This window comes from Lepisosteus oculatus, chromosome 14 (assembly GCF_040954835.1).
Source record: "Lepisosteus oculatus isolate fLepOcu1 chromosome 14, fLepOcu1.hap2, whole genome shotgun sequence".
Classification (NCBI taxonomy): domain Eukaryota; kingdom Metazoa; phylum Chordata; class Actinopteri; order Semionotiformes; family Lepisosteidae; genus Lepisosteus; species Lepisosteus oculatus.
The window spans coordinates 31,198,724-31,215,154 of NC_090709.1; the positions used below are offsets into that span (position 1 = coordinate 31,198,724).

General features: G+C 39.6%; 1 non-coding gene and 1 pseudogene across 1 annotated transcript; both read right to left on the reverse strand.

Moving 5' to 3' along the window:
• LOC138242338 (zinc finger protein 850-like) overlaps positions 1 to 16,431 on the reverse strand; it is a 1,462,105-nt pseudogene that overhangs the window by 628,631 nt on the left and 817,043 nt on the right.
• trnai-uau (transfer RNA isoleucine (anticodon UAU)) lies at positions 1,633 to 1,717 on the reverse strand. The gene is given in 2 exon segments: positions 1,633 to 1,668; positions 1,680 to 1,717. It is a non-coding gene; the product is annotated as a tRNA-Ile (tRNA).

Below are 16,431 nucleotides of genomic sequence, written 5' to 3' on the forward strand. Positions count from 1 at the left end.
CAAATACTGCCAATATTACAACAGTAACACTGCAATTAAGGCTTACAGTATCATTATTACTAACAATAACACAAACATAGTAGTACACTAATAATACCAATAATAACAGTAATACTATCAAAAGAACTAACATGACAATGAGTATTAATATTCTGACACTAACACTATGATTATCACTAATATTAACATGAATACTAGCATTAAAACTTAAATTAAAAGTAGCTCTATCATCACTAATTCTCACTTAAATAATAGTATTCAGTAGTGCTATCATCATTAATACTCACATAGACACACAGACAGTACACATACTCATGGACACACACCCACACACATCAAACACTCACAAACACCCACAAACACCCACACACCCACAGACACCACATACTCTAATAGTGATAAAAACACAGCACTCACAGATTTCTGTTTGTTGGTCTGGACTCCTAGAAAGTTCTAAAGTGCTCTAGAAATTTGCAAGCGACTCTGGACCTCAACACCTGTTGATGGGTCACTTCTCTCAGACACAGCATTGGAGCCCAAGCCCACCTACACACACATTCACACACAATGACAGATATACACCCACACATTCACACACATTATGACATACTGACAGCCACACACTCACACACACACTCACAGATAAAAACTCACAGACACACATTCACAGACACACACATAGACACAACACACACTCGCAGGCACCACACACATTTATACACACAATCAGACACTCACACACATAGACACTACTACTATACACTATACTTACAGACACACACCCACACACTGATACACACCACACACTAACAGACACACACCTGGTACGACAGACATATCACACTGACAGACACACATTCTCACACTCTAGTAACGTCTAATGGGCAGCAGCTGTTATTTTAGGTTTGTTGCAATTGAGAACAGGTTTGGTACAGAACTGCTGACAAATTTCAGCAGCCAGTTTGTTGCAACTGACCTGTTGTAGCTACCAATCAGCAGCAAGGAGAAACAAACATTAGTTTTGCCTTTTTTTAAAAAAAATGGAAAACAGAGTAGTAATTTATGTGGTAATTTCAGGTACAATGTAAGAACTTAATTAACTAGTCCCACAGTAATGCGTGGGGTCCTATCAATAGAAAAAAAAAAATACTTGTAACCCGAAAACACAACATACACAAAACGAGAAGTCTTCCCGGAACCTAGGTAAATCCCTGTAGTAGTCTAGCAACTATAAAAAAACAACCAAACGCAACAACTTCAAAAGAAAAAGAACATTAAAAACAAATCTGGGGAACAACAAAAACACAGAATCTAATTCGAGACCTTTATCAAGTCTTCAGTGCTCCTCTCTTCTCAGTAGACCTCTCTCATATATCCGTGCATAGATCAGCTGGAGGTCCACAGCTGACGGTAATTTAAGTAGGGAGCTGCGTCAGCATGCGTGGGCTTCAAAGGAAAAAGTATAGGTTTATTCCCAGCTGAAAAGAGAACGAAACACAATGTTTCAGCTGTGGAGCCTTCTTTGATTGTGACTCGAAATAAACCTTTACTTGTTCGTTTGATGTTAGTTTATCTCCATCAAATACCAAAGAGTATCTAAACTCAACAGTTGCTTTCAGTAGCTGAAGACACTGCTTCAGGTGAGGCTTGAACTCACAACCTCGGCATGTGCACTGGTGTATAAGTACCACGCGCTGACCGATTGCACCACTGGAGCTGTGTGAATTGTGCTCCTCATACAGACTGACGCTACAGAAACACAGGTTGAAAATGGTTCTGTTTGTGGGTCTATCTCCACATGGGGAACACCAACATAGCAAGGAAAATACAAGAAAAGAAACTGAAAGAATTGTGCTAACAGCAAAGGGGGACGGAGGGAGGTGGTCGGACAAGTAAATCAGCCTGGCAGATTATTTGTAGCTTCACATCTTCCATCGATCACATAAAATTGCAGTAAAGCAATCTAAATATGACTCTGAAGTACTGGGAAAGATGATTATTTTGAGCGTGCCTCCCAGGGTCTGCTACGAGGCTGAAGTTGGCTTCTTATTCGCCAGCTTCTTATGCGAGTTTTTCGTTCCACCTTAAATGCAGCGGCTGTGATGTTATGTTGCCTTTCGCCTATAGGTGGCTCTCTTCGATCAGTACTATTCCGGCTGGAATACTGTAGACAACTTCAGTGAAAGGGAATATCCAAACAAATAGCGACTGTCCAAATTATATTTTTGTATGGAATATATTTTAGAAAATCGCAAACCAATTTTAAAAACTCACCACAACACGGACTTACACTGGTAAAAAGGTGATTGCACTTTCTGCTTATTTCTATGGCCTCCCCCCCGATTATGAAAATGTCTCACAATTCTGACACCGAGGTGTGAGAGACAATGTAACAGACTATCAAAATCCTGAAGTACAACACATTTTAATGCACCATTTTTCAAATATGACCCTCTGATCTTGGCTTGTCAGAATACATTGCAAAAAAGTATGGCACGAATTGCATGAATTGCAATGGCACGAATTGTTGAGAATATCATTGACCTTGCTGATATTTGCAGGGAATACGAGTGTTTTGAGCATGTTGAACTACACCACGTAAAAATTGAGCTCCTTAGTCAATATCACCGGGGATGTCCAATAATGACGAACATCAGTAGCTTCAAGGAAACTTAGACTCGCACATGGAGTTTTATCTTCGAATGGAGGGTGGGAGAATTCATTTATACTCTCGTTGCTCATTAGCTAAACTATTTTAAAAATATGACACAGATTTGTTCGAGAAACTTGTAATCGCCTTAAAGAGAGTCTTCTTGAAGATGTGCACCAGCTAGCTCTCCACTGTCAATTGACAGGACTTTAGAAGAAACTGTTCTCATACAACCAACATACAAATTACACATCTTAAGGAACATGAAGAGAAATCTGTGTACTAAATAACATAAAACTGTCGCTGCAAATTATCGCCAAGCTGTTTTACGTGTCCTAACATCTCTTTCTTTCCTACTTTGCAGCGAGCACAATTCTTTCTGTTTCTTCATCACTGTTTTATTGTCTCTCTACCCCATGTGGAGATGGATCCACAGCCGAAACTTTAGGTCGGTTCCTGTTACTCTATCCGATTGAAAGAGCTGTATTAAAAGCACTCCCATCTGTGCAGGAAAGTTATTGCTGCTCCCAACACAATATACTGCAGCCAAATGTGATAGTGATACTATCACTGCCTGTGGGCCACGTGTTCCTGCTGTCAGCCTATTATGTCATGTTCATCCACACCCAGAAACATTACTGCTGTAGCACAAGAGTTATATAGGCGCAGTCGATAGAGCATGAATCTCTTAATCTCAGAACTGTGGGTTCAGCCCCCACATTGGGTCCCTCTGTGTCAATTTGATCCCCCCAATCCTCCTAGCATGACCTGATGGCATAACAGTGATAATCAGTGCCTTATGACCTTTGCGTAATTCAGCTTTCTTTCAACTTGATTCAGATTTTGATCTGAAATCATCGGCCGAACAAGAGTTTGTCTAAATTGAGAGAGATCTGCTCACAAGCAAGTATTAAACACTTCAGCATTTACTGTTCGAATACCACACTTTGTCAAAACACTGCCGCTTCTTAAGCCAATAAGTAACGTTTTTTGAGCACGCATTGTATTGCTAATGCTCATATTAAAAAAGCATAAATTCACATAATGAAATGTGGATGGAACAAAGTAGTCCAGCCCCTATACAACATTACATACCCACTGATTAAAGTTTAAAACTACAGAAGCAGGAGTAACAATAATGGCAACAACATGTTTGGAGTTCGTATTTCATTTATTCTGCGGAAACATCGTATCGGAATGAACTGCCCGAGATAAAAGAGTAATTGCGGCTTCAGATCGTTTTTACAGAGTTGTTCTGTTCATGCTGACTACACACTTTAAATTTGTCATTTACTCCAAGCGTTGCTTTTCCAGGTTTTTCTGAAATTTGAGCCAGCACTTAAATATTTCATTCGCGTTCACGTTGCTGACACACATGAAACCTTTTTGTTATTCGGTTCTGAGGTTTGAAAATGAAAATGAAACGGGGGTCACTTCATAGGCTTGAAAGAAGTCCAAGCAGCATAAAAACCTGTGAATTCTCACAAATTGCATTGTGCTGCACCTTTCCTATGCTGCTTTTATAATTAAGGTTTCAACATTTGAATGCATACCTTACTGCTGCTAATCACACTCAAGTGTTCATGAAGCTTTTTCCTGTCCATTATGTTCTTGTTATGTCTCCGTATTCCTCCTGTTGTGATTGTCAGCTAGTACAGGTAAAGACAGGTGTAAGACAGGTAAAAATGCCTGACTGTTGGGTGTGGGATTTGAAACCGCACCTCTATTTGGAGACCAGAACACAAAGCTCAGAAGACATAGACTCCTTTAGTCTGGCGTTTTAAATGACTTGACCATCCTGAGAAGCACTGAAGAAAGGTGTGCTGAATGCACCAGTTACATCCGATTTTCTCTGTAACTTTAGAACAATTTACGTGCCTGGACGAACACAATTTGTGGCGTTTAGGATGACATAGTCTTCCAGGCCCATTTGTCCCATTACATTACTTTAAAAAGTTCCTAAGTCTGATTTTTAGTGCTTTCGAATGGTACTTCCAACCTAGACTGACAGCTCACCCGATCTGTTTGTGATCAGACCGTGGAGTGGGGGCTGTACCAAAAACACGCTCCTTCCCAATACTTACAATCATTCTGAAGTTGGGTTTGAAGAGAGACAAGCTTTGTCGACTAAAAAGCAAGGCAGGATATGCACGAATACTAATCACTGGCGACAGTTAATTTTTCTTACTATTGAGACTCCTACATTGCCAGTTTTTTGAAGACTTAGAAGCTAAAGCAAAGTGGTGACATATAAACAAAACTATAAAACTATATTCAAAAACAAAAAAACTATATATATAAACCAAAAACTATAAACCTTTGAGGATAAATTGCAAGAAGAGAAATAAAACAAGCTAAAATGTGATTATTATTGTTGCTGTTCAATTTTTTTTTCTGAATCTGGTTTAAATCGCCTGAAGGCAGCAACAACAAAAAAGGGATTCTTAACAAGGAAATATGCTGCAGCGGTGTGACTCCAACAGATGCCCCGAAGAGATTGGAGCTTTAATCCAGCTCCTTAGAGCGCTTGGCCGCATTACTCTCCACAGCGGCTCTTCAGCACTTGTTGTCTGACCTAGTGGTTTTATAACGCGTGGAAATGACCGCAACTTCGTTTTCTGAGGTGCTTTCTCTCACATGGTGAAATCTCGACCTCTTTGGCATCTCTGGCTATAGTTCTTCTGTGAAGCAAGCTTTAACACCTATATATATATAGCGCCCTTGAAGTCATTTTATTTTTACAGGAAGACGCATTCCAAAACGCTCTCTCCTGTTTTAGACATGCTTTATGCAGCGTGTTTGATTCAACTGACATACATTTGAATACAGTATTCAAATTCTTGAATGCTATTTGGATTTGACTGGGATTCTGAAATACTTCTTGCAAAGGTATTTAGACTTTCATGAACCTATAATAAAAAAAACAGACCTGAAACCCCCTAGCTTCCAATCTCTGATGTTACTGTCCTTAAACTCTGACGTGATGTTGTGCAGACGTGCAGTGTCCCTTTACTCTTGCGTTTTCAAAACAACCTCTGTTGTCGGGCGTAGTTGAAGTACAACTGGCCAGACTGCACAGGAAAGTACGGAATGATAAAATCTTTCTACGGCTCAAAATGTCCCTTAAGACCCTTGTCACTCAAGTCTCTGTGAGGAATGGGCAGGTAGAGAGGTTTTACAGATGCTTGTGATGTTTCGCACGGGGTGTTACCTGTTGTAGTGTCTCTCTCCGATTTGGACAAAACAAGAAATTAAAATCAGCAGGGAAGTTGAACAGCACAGGCAATATACAAAAAAAGCTATCAAACACAGTGCTCAGCAAAAACTGTGATTGAGTAGATCTGACTAAGAAATGAATTTGATTTGTAAGCAAGCGAGACCCAGCGCTGCTTATGAAACACATCAAACTTCCAAACAGAAACGTATTGAGCCAGGAAACATAGCTCTCACAAGTACATTGAGGCTGTAGAAGGTTGGTGCCATGGCTTAGCTGGTTAAAGTAGCTCTGTGAAGCTGGGCACCCTACAGACAGCACAAACAATAAGATCAGCCTTATTCATTAGTGCTACATTTGTGCCGGGTTGTGCTGCTGAAAGTAGCGTTTGTGCTGTTTTCGTTTCTGAGATATAGCGCCTTGTTGTTTTCGGGGTCGTGATGTAACGTGATGCGAAATATGGAGAGTTGCTAGTTAAAGCCTCTTTCTAAGAACATGCAGTTGACTGCTAATGTTCACCTTTTAAGGCTACATCCACAACTGTTCTGCTTAGGGTATGATATTGTTGAAAAGTTTTAATTTTCCTGATCACATGAAAGCACAGAAGATACTGCTATTAAAAGCAAAATCAACCGCTTCATTGTTTGTGCGGTTTGTAGGGGGGCTAACTTCATGGAGCTAAAAACCAGGAGATCATGGGTGCGAATCCTAGTGGTATCTATTCTTAGACACCCGGCCACTCACTGCCAATTGGTGTTGGTAGAATTAAGTCATACACAAATTGTGGGTTCAAGTCCCACCAGAATCACGTGTCATTTTGATTCAACCTTCCGAAATCCTCTAGGGATTAGCATTGACCAAGTCAAATAGAGGACTTCTTCAGAGTCAACAATCGAAAATGATTGTTTTCTGGTCAGGCCAGTGTGTCTGAGTGCCAGGACTTTACTTTGTTCTAAGAGTCGAGACCAGAGGTCGCCTGTGCGTAACCAAAGGATCCGCCCGAGGTTAGCCCAGCTGACAGCCTTGTGAACCGGTGGTAACCCACTGTGAATGTTCGCCTGATCAACAAGTAAACTACAGTTGGAACTGTCGACAGCTGAATCTTAGTATTCAGGACTAGCGCTACATTGGGAACAAACCTGTCTTCTTCCTGTCTAAAGAGTGTGACTTGCTCGGAACTGCAGTCTCTTTTCATGTACACAAACTCAGAGAGCCCACTGCCAGCATGCCACAGCAGGAATCTCTCCCTCCTTCTCCCACACCTCATGCCGGACCAGCACTGCCTGGCACCGGGCCACGAACAGTAAAATACAGTTTTGTGGGGATGACAGGTTTTGGCTATGCGGGAACTGTGAATAATATTCCTACGAGGTTACCAGGAAATAATATTTAATTGTATTTTGTTTATGTGGCTGGTAAACTGTATATATATTGCTTGTCCTGTCCAGATTAAACAAAAAAATAGTTGCATTGAAAAAAAAACTTAAAAATATGGAATTATTAGTAATGGTGACAAAATAGATTTTCTTATTAGGACAGATTCATACAATATCTCTTGATTCTTTATTATTTCCCCCTTTAGTTCATATTTCTTGTATTTCATTTTTATCCTCTCTTGGTATAAATACATTTTAGATTGTGACACTTAAGGATCCTGTTCTGTTTTATATATGTTTCTTGCTTAACATGGTAAGTTAAAAGTTGTTAAGCAATTACAAGCCTATCCAGTGAGAACAGTCTTAACTGTAAATTAAACAGGACTAAACTTAACATCCCAAGACTACAAAGAAACAAAGAATTGATTCAATTGAGACTTTTTAGATGACACAGGTTCTGGCTATGCAGGAACTGCGAATCATATTCATGTTAGGTCATCAGAAAATAATGTTTAATAAACTAAATGCAATTAAACATTAAGTGGCTGTTAAAGCATATATATATATATATTTGTTTGTCCTGTCTGGTCTAAAATAATTGAAAAACAAAACTGTTAAAAAATATGGAAAGATTAGTAAAGGTGCCAAAATAGATTTTCGTATCAAGAGAAATTCATACAATATATCTCTGATTCCTTATTATTTACCCTTTATTGCATAAAAATGTATTGTATTTGATCAAATTTAGATTGTACAACAAACTTTGAGGTTTTTGGTAAAATTTAATCAGATGTGTGACAGTTAACACATTTTATATATTTTTTTTCTTAACATGGTTAAAAGTTAAAAGCTGTTACACAATTACAAGCCTATCCAATGAGAACAGTCTTAATTGAAAAATAAACAGGACTAAACTTAATATTCAAAGACTGTAAAGAAATACATAATTTAATTTAGACTTAGTTCATTTTAAAATTGAATAAAACTAAAAACTTTATACATTTTATTATACACATAACGTAAAATGCATGACTGGAACCAATTCTGTTCTAATCAATCAAAAGTCAGAGTAATTATAGACTAAATAAAAAGTGGGTGACTACAAAGTGAATTACTTGTTCCAAACATGTCTATAAGTCCAGGTTTATTTCATGCTGAAAAGAGAAGAAAGAAAACACTATATGTCGGCTGTGGAACCTTTTACGGATGTCACTTGTTGATGCAGCTACCTACTTCAACTAAGAGACATTTCAGTTGACAAGACTAAGACTATGATTAAATCAAAAACTGGTGACTAAACCGGTGTATTTTTAAGTCACATGACTGGATAAAACTCTTCCCACACTGACTGTAGCTGAATGAACTCTCTCCTGTGTGTCTGCACCGGTGGACTCTGAAGGTCTCGTGTGAGTGTGCTGGTGGGCTATTAAGGTACATGAGTCACTAAAACATTTCCCAAAGTGACTGCAGTTAAAAAGTCTCTTTCCTGTGTGATTAAGGGCGGTTTGGTGGCTCTGTAGGTAAGGATCGCTGCCTGTGGGTGGAAGGATGCCAGTTCAAATCCCCACAGCTGGCAGAGAAATCCTACTCTGTTGGGACCCTATGTGAAGGCCCTTAACCCCAGCTGCTCCAGGGGTGCTGTACAAACAGCTGACCCTGCGCTCTAACCCCGGGCTTCTCTCCCTATCTGTGTGCCTCATGGAGAGCAAGTTGTGAAAAGACAAAATCCTAATACGAAATAAGAAATTGAATATGGCCAATAAAGTGATCTTATTTTATGTGCTGGTGAGCTCTTCAGGTAATTCAGTCACTAAAACTCTTCCCACACTGACTGCAGCTGAATGGTTTCTCTCCTGTGTGAATACGCTGGTGGGCTCTTAACGTACTTGAGTCACTAAAGCTCTTCCCACACTGACTGCAGCTGAATGGTCTCTCTCCTGTGTGAATGCGCTGGTGTGTTTGTAAGTGGTTTATCCTAATAAACTTCTTCCCACACTGAATGCAGCTGAATGGTCTCTCTCCTGTGTGAATACGCTGGTGGGTTCTTAAGTTACTTGAGTCTCTAAAACTCTTCCCACACTGACTGCATGTAAATAGTCTCTCTCCTGTGTGAATGCGCTGGTCGGATATTAATATCTCACACACTGGGACATACACACACAAACACAACATAAACTGGAATGCTACAGAACCTTAAACAGACAATACACACTAGCTGAATATTTGACCAAAATAAAAAATAACAAACAGAAACAGACCCTGACGAAGTACAGGCTCAGTGACCACAACCTGGCCATAGAAACTGGGCGACACAGGCAGACCTGGCTGCCCAGAGAGGACAGGCTGTGCTCCCACTGCCAGCAGGGAGAAATAGAGACAGAGGTGCACTTCCTACTGCACTGTGACAGATACTCTGGGATTAGAGAAACATTCTTCCCGAAATTCAGAAATCTAATCCCAGAGTTCCCACACCTGCCAAAACCACAACAGGTCCCAATCCTACTGGGAGAGGGAGGAGGGAACTCAGTTGATCTGGCAGCCCAGTATGTGATCTCCTGTCACAGCCTGAGGAACAGTGAGTCCGTCTCCCAATAATGCTCCAGCTGCCTACAGTATGTCAATATTATATAATATGTCTTTGTTGTAAATGTCTGTAACATGTCTGTAGATTTTATTTTACTTCTATTTTTTGTTTTGTTCTATGTTAATTTTATTATTTTTATTTGCTTTGGCAACACTGATTGTACCCATCGGTCATGCTAATAAAGCACCTTGAATTGAATTGAATTGAATTATTAAGGTACTTAAGCCTCTAAAACTCTTCCCACACTGACTGCAGCTTAATGGTCTCTCTCCTGTATGAATGCGCTGGTGTGTTTGTAAGTGGTTTATCTGAATAAAACCCTTCCCACACTGACTGCAGCTGAATGGTCTCTCACCTGCATGAATATGCTGGTGTGTTTTTAAGTGACTTGAAGCACTAAAACTTTTCCCACACTGACTGCAGCTGAATGGTCTCTCTCCTGTGTGAATGCGCTGGTGTCTTTTTAAGTGACTTGACTGACTAAAACTCCTACCACACTGACTGCAGCTGGTGGACTCTTAAGGCACTTGAGTCTCTAAATCTCTTCACACACTGACTGCAGCTGAATGGTCTCTCTCCTGTGTGAAGGTGCTGGTAGGGTTTTGAAATGCTAGACTGACAGAAACGCTGCTCCTCCCTGTGCCGTAATGGCAGTTTGTCCACTCCATCTGAGCAACGCCTTGAGTGATTCTTCCTCATCCTCTGATCGTGCTGGGGTCTCTTATTCTGCAAATGCTCCATGGAATGGTCTTGCTCTGTGTACTGAAACTGAGATTTGTTTTCCCCATTGTGTCCCTTAGTGTGCTGCTCAGCAGTGTGAATCACCTGGGGCTCCTTCTCCAGTTCTGCAGGGTCAATCAACTGGGGCTCTATGTCCTGCTCTGTAAGATTAAACTCACTCAGTTCTTCTTTAAGTTCTTGTATAGAGACGCAGTCAAGTTCATTACAATGTTCTGCAATATTCTTGGTATCCAGATGATTCATCTTGTCTGTAAATATTAAGTGTCCAAGTGTCTCACTCTCAGGTTCTATCTTCATCATGGGCACAGAGTCCAGATCCTCGACACTCTGTCTGCTCTCTGTGTGCTGCTCACTGCGTTTCTCTTTCCCTTCTGCAGCAGTGAGCTCTGTCTCCTGCATCAGACTGGACCCCCACTCCTCCTCATTGTGCTGCTGTTCAAAAGGAGCCCTTTCCCCAGCATCAGGGAGAGCACTGGCCTCTGAGCCTGTAAACACAGGACAGGAAATCAAGACCTTAATAATAATAATAATAAACTTTATTTTATATTTCAACTTTAAAGGTGGCTTCTCAAAGGGATTTACAGAATGCCAACAACAACAAAAAACACAAAATAAGCATGATGAGAATACACTGTTAGAGGAGACAGTAAATGGTGGTACCAAGTACAGTAGGAGCAGAGGGGTAAAGCAGAGGGGGGCTTGAGTCTGGATTTGACGGAGTTTAGAGAAGGTGATATCTCTCTGATATCTTTAGGGATAGAGTTCCAGAGCTTGGGGCATAACACTTTTAGAGTGTAGATGGACTTGGGGGACAAATAGGAGACCAGAAATAGAAGAGCGAAGGTTGCGAGGTGGGGAGTAGAGAGATAATAATGACCATAACACAAACAGGTACTGAGGTGCCAAGCCATGAAGAGCCTTATAGGTGAGCATGAGGATCGACACAAAACATGAAAGGAAGCCAATGCAAGGACTCCGGGAGTAATGTGATCACTTGCACTAGACCTGGTCAGGATTCTGGCTGCCGAATTTTGGACATACTGGAGTCTGTTCAATGTGGATTTAGAAACCCCAGAGAGCAGAGCATTATAGTAGTCGATTTGGAAGAAGACAAAACTTTTCAGCCACAGTTAGTGATAATATAGGGCGTAGTAGAGCAATATTTCTGAGGTGAAAGAAGGATGTTTTGACGATATGTTGCACATGTGAGTCAAATATCATCCACATTTTTTTCCAAAATTACTGAAGCTCAAGTACATAACCATCTACAGATAGGTTTACAGGACTGGCTTTATAAAGTTGATGGGGGGTGCCAAAAAGCATGACTTCAGTCTTGTCACAATTAAGATGAAGGAAGTTTTGAGTCATCCTAGTTTTTATGCAATTAGAATAGAGACAGCCAAATCAGCATAGTAATGATAGCTGAGGCCATGTGATCTTAAACAATGACCAAGTGGAAATATGTAAATACTAAGAAATAAGGGGTCTAGTACTTAGCCCAGAACTTTAACACGGGCATAAAGTACTTCTCAAAAGGAAGCAACACCCACACAAAAAGTATCTTAAAATTTAAATTTGAGATAGCTAAGATATTATTTAGTTGCATGTAAATGAAGTTTTAAAAAATAATTTTCCAAACTTGATATACATCAAAGATTCACACACTCTTCATTTCTTTGAACACAGATAACGTGAAAAGAGACTGAAAATACAGCAGACACATATGTTACGCTATGTATTTTTACACAAATTCATGTATAGCCAGTCAGCCGTGAAAAAAAATCAAATATTGTAAATAATTTAAATACTGTGGGAAACTTCACAAATTCAACTCTTATACAGCACGCAGCTGAGCTCCTCTTTGGAAACTAGTCAGTAGTTTTCATGCAGCATCACCATCAATATGACAAGTACAAAGAGGAAAGGCAAGTCAAGAGAAGTTAAGTTGTATCACTGTTTTTATTATTGTTTAAACTACATACAGATGCAGCCATTCAAAGAACCCGTACAGCACACAATGACCTACGTCACGTACCGCGGTACGTGATTGGATGGCCAAAATGATGGGGCACTCGTGATTCATTGGTTGGTAGTGAAAAGATTTAATCATTTAATCTCTTTACTGTGCATGTTTTAATCCACTTAATATTTAATATTTATATGGAATTTTACAACTAAAGGGAAATTTTAGTAGCTGAGCATAAAAAAAGGAGCATAACGCATCTTATGATCATAAACGATATTAAATTAGGAACGTAAACATATCATGTAAACTGTATATGGCTTGTATTGGTATTTTAAAGAAAAAATACACACTAGTATTCCACTTAATCCCTAAACATTTTAAGCATCAAAGTCTTACATGTGGTTATTTTGGAAACGTTGTTACATGCTCCTTCTGACCATATTAAGTTTAATATGTGAATATTTTATATGTGAAAAAAGGGAATCCTGTTGTTTTTTATGGTCTGTGGCTCAAATCCTGCTTAACTAAAAATTAGACACAAGAAGAGTATTATTGGACAGTGTTGTGAGCCTAAAAAAAATCAATAACGATATTAATTTAAAATCAAAACATATTTAACACATACACCCGACATTATAGGCTGTGCCTGCTCGCCAGCGTGGTGACGTCACCGCCTTTTCCTCTGAATAGCTAGCAGGGACCTCAGCTGGTGGGCAGAGAAGAGATTGCCCTTTAGCTCAACTGGCTGACACAGCTAGCAGTGATACCAGAGGCCTGGGTTTGAATCCCCGGCTGATTACTGTATTTCACTTTCTTTGTTAACACGTTTTATTTTTAATTAGACTCATTCACGAATGAGGAACCATGATCTTGATATGCAGGTGATGAGGTGTGCAGGTCTGAAGTAGAGTTAACAGCTTCAGATTTAAAAGGTTATTAATAATATCTTCAGTGTCGCATTGACATTGGAATGTTCTTCCAAGTGTAAAAAGATACTCAATGTGTCTCCTTTATAATTTTCAGCTTACAGACCATCCAAGATAATTTATTATGAATAATATCTTCTGTATTGCATTAAAATTGGAACACTTTTCACAGGTGTAAATCCACCTATTTTCTAGCCGTTTTATTCAGGACAGGTAACAGTTTCACCCCTCCCCCTTCCCTCTGCCTGTCTGACTTCTTTTTAACTCTTCTGTGCCTGAATCACAGTGGGTGAAAAAAGAGAAAAAAGTTAAACTGTTTTTATAGCTTTTAAAATTATGTCTAAGTTAAGCAGGAACACATAATTATCTCATTATTGATTTCTTTCTTAAAAATTAAAAAATTGGTTTGCCCAGCCTAAGAGCGTTTATGATATAGTGGCATTTTCGGGTTCGATGAGGATGTACACAGTGACTCAGACACTTGTTGAATGAAAAACGGTGCTTTATTTTTCGGCACAGCCTTAAAGTAGTTAGTGTTGTACAGTAATAAAACGTGGGTAAAGTCATCCCATTTAAACAATGTGCTTTTCACACACATCCTGCTAATATAAAAATTAGACACAAGAAGAGTAGTGTCTGAATTACTCTGTCCGTCCTCGCCGAACCCGAAAATACTACAATATACAGTGCCTTGCGAAAGTATTCGGCCCCCTTGAACTTTTCAACCTTTTGCCACATTTCAGGCTTCAAACATAAAGATATAAATTTTTTATTTTATGTGAAGAATCACCAACAAGTGGGACACAATTGTGAAGTGGAACGAAATCTATTGGATTTTTGAAACTTTTTTAACTAATAAAAAAATGAAAAGTGGGGCGTGCAAAATTATTCGGCCCCCTTGTGTTAATACTTTGTAGAGCCACCTTTTGCTGCGATTACAGCTGCAAGTCGCTTGGGGTATGTCTCTATCAGTTTTGCACATCGAGAGACTGAAATTCTTGCCCATTCTTCCTTGCAAAACAGCTCGAGCTCAGTGAGGTTGGATGGAGAGCGTTTGTGAACAGCAGTTTTCAGCTCTTTCCACAGATTCTCGATTGGATTCAGGTCTGGACTTTGACTTGGCCATTCAAACACCTGGATACGTTTATTTGTGAACCATTCCTTTGTAGATTTTGCTGTATGTTTGGGATCATTGTCTTGTTGGAAGATAAATCTCCGTCCCAGTTTCAGGTCTTTTGCAGACTCCAACAGGTTTTCATCCAGAATGGTCCTGTATTTGGCTGCATCCATCTTCCCCTCAATTTTAACCATCTTCCCTGTCCCTGCTGAAGAAAAGCAGGCCCAAACCATGATGCTGCCACCACCATGTTTGACAGTGGGGATGGTGTGTTGAGGGTGATGAGCTGTGTTGCTTTTACGCCAAACATATCGTTTTGCATTGTGGGCAAAAAGTTCGATTTTGGTTTCATCTGACCAGAGCACCTTCTTCCACATGTTTGGGGTGTCTCCCAGGTGGCTTGTGGCAAACTTTAGACGAGGCTTTTTATGGATATCTTTGAGAAATGGCTTTCTTCTTGCCACTCTTCCATAAAGGCCAGATTTGTGCAGTGTAAGACTGATTGTTGTCCTATGGACAGACTCTCCCACCTCAGCTGTAGTTCTCTGCAGTTCATCCAGAGTGATCATGGGCCTCTTGGCTGCATCTCTGATCAGTCTTCTCCTTGTCTGAGCTGAAAGTTTAGAGGGACGGCCAGGTCTTGGTAGATTTGCAGTGGTCTGATACTCCTTCCATTTCAAGATGATCGCTTGCACAGTGCTCCTTGGGATGTTTGAAGCTTGGGAAATCTTTTTGTATCCAAATCCGGCTTTAAACTTCTCCACAACAGTATTACGGACCTGCCTGGTGTGTTCCTTGGTCTTCATGATGCTCTCTGCGCTTTCAACAGAACCTTGAGACTATCACAGAGCAGGTGCATTTATACAGAGACTTGATTACACACAGGTGGATTCTATTTATCACCATCAGTCATTTAGGACAACATTGGATCATTCAGAGATCCTCGCTGAACTTCTGGAGTGAGTTTGCTGCACTGAAAGTAAAGGGGCCGAATAATTTTGCACGCCCCACTTTTCATTTTTTTATTAGTTAAAAAAGTTTCAAAAATCCAATAGATTTCGTTCCACTTCACAATTGTGTCCCACTTGTTGGTGATTCTTCACATAAAATAAAAAATTTATATCTTTATGTTTGAAGCCTGAAATGTGGCAAAAGGTTGAAAAGTTCAAGGGGGCCGAATACTTTCGCAAGGCACTGTATATCTCTAAATATCACCAATGCGGGTTGTTCGCATGAACTCGTATTGAGCAGTATTTCTCGCATTGTGAACATACTGTATGTACACAGTGGTCCTGCAGGGTGTAGGGCGCAAACCCACGTGACCCTGAAAGTGCTAAATTATTAATGTCGCATTAACATTGGAATGTTCCTTTTTACAAGTGTAAAAAGAGGCAATACACAACGCGTCTCCTCTTGAACTCTTCAGTTTACAGAGAAATTTCACCAGAGCCTCACAACATAGTCCAATAATACTCTTCTTGTGTCTAATTGTTAGTATAGCAGAATTTAAGCTTCAGTATATGAATATAATTATATTGTTTTTAATTTCTTTAGATAAGCGATTTCATATTATATTCCGTATTAATCAAATTCTAAATATGTCAATATAGTGTCCATAATATTTCCTATTTCAAAGAAGCTTTTCAAAGGCTTGAGGCGTCTGTTAATTAATCAAATTCTAATTCTAAAAGTATGCTTTCGTTTACTCCAATAATGAGCATATTAGCAGAAATACAGAAATAATTTTTAGAATCCACTAAATAGAAAATATAATATGGAATCGATTATCTAAAGAAATTAATAATGATATTAATTTAAGAATCTAAAAGAAAAGGATCAGAAAAGATTCACAAACCA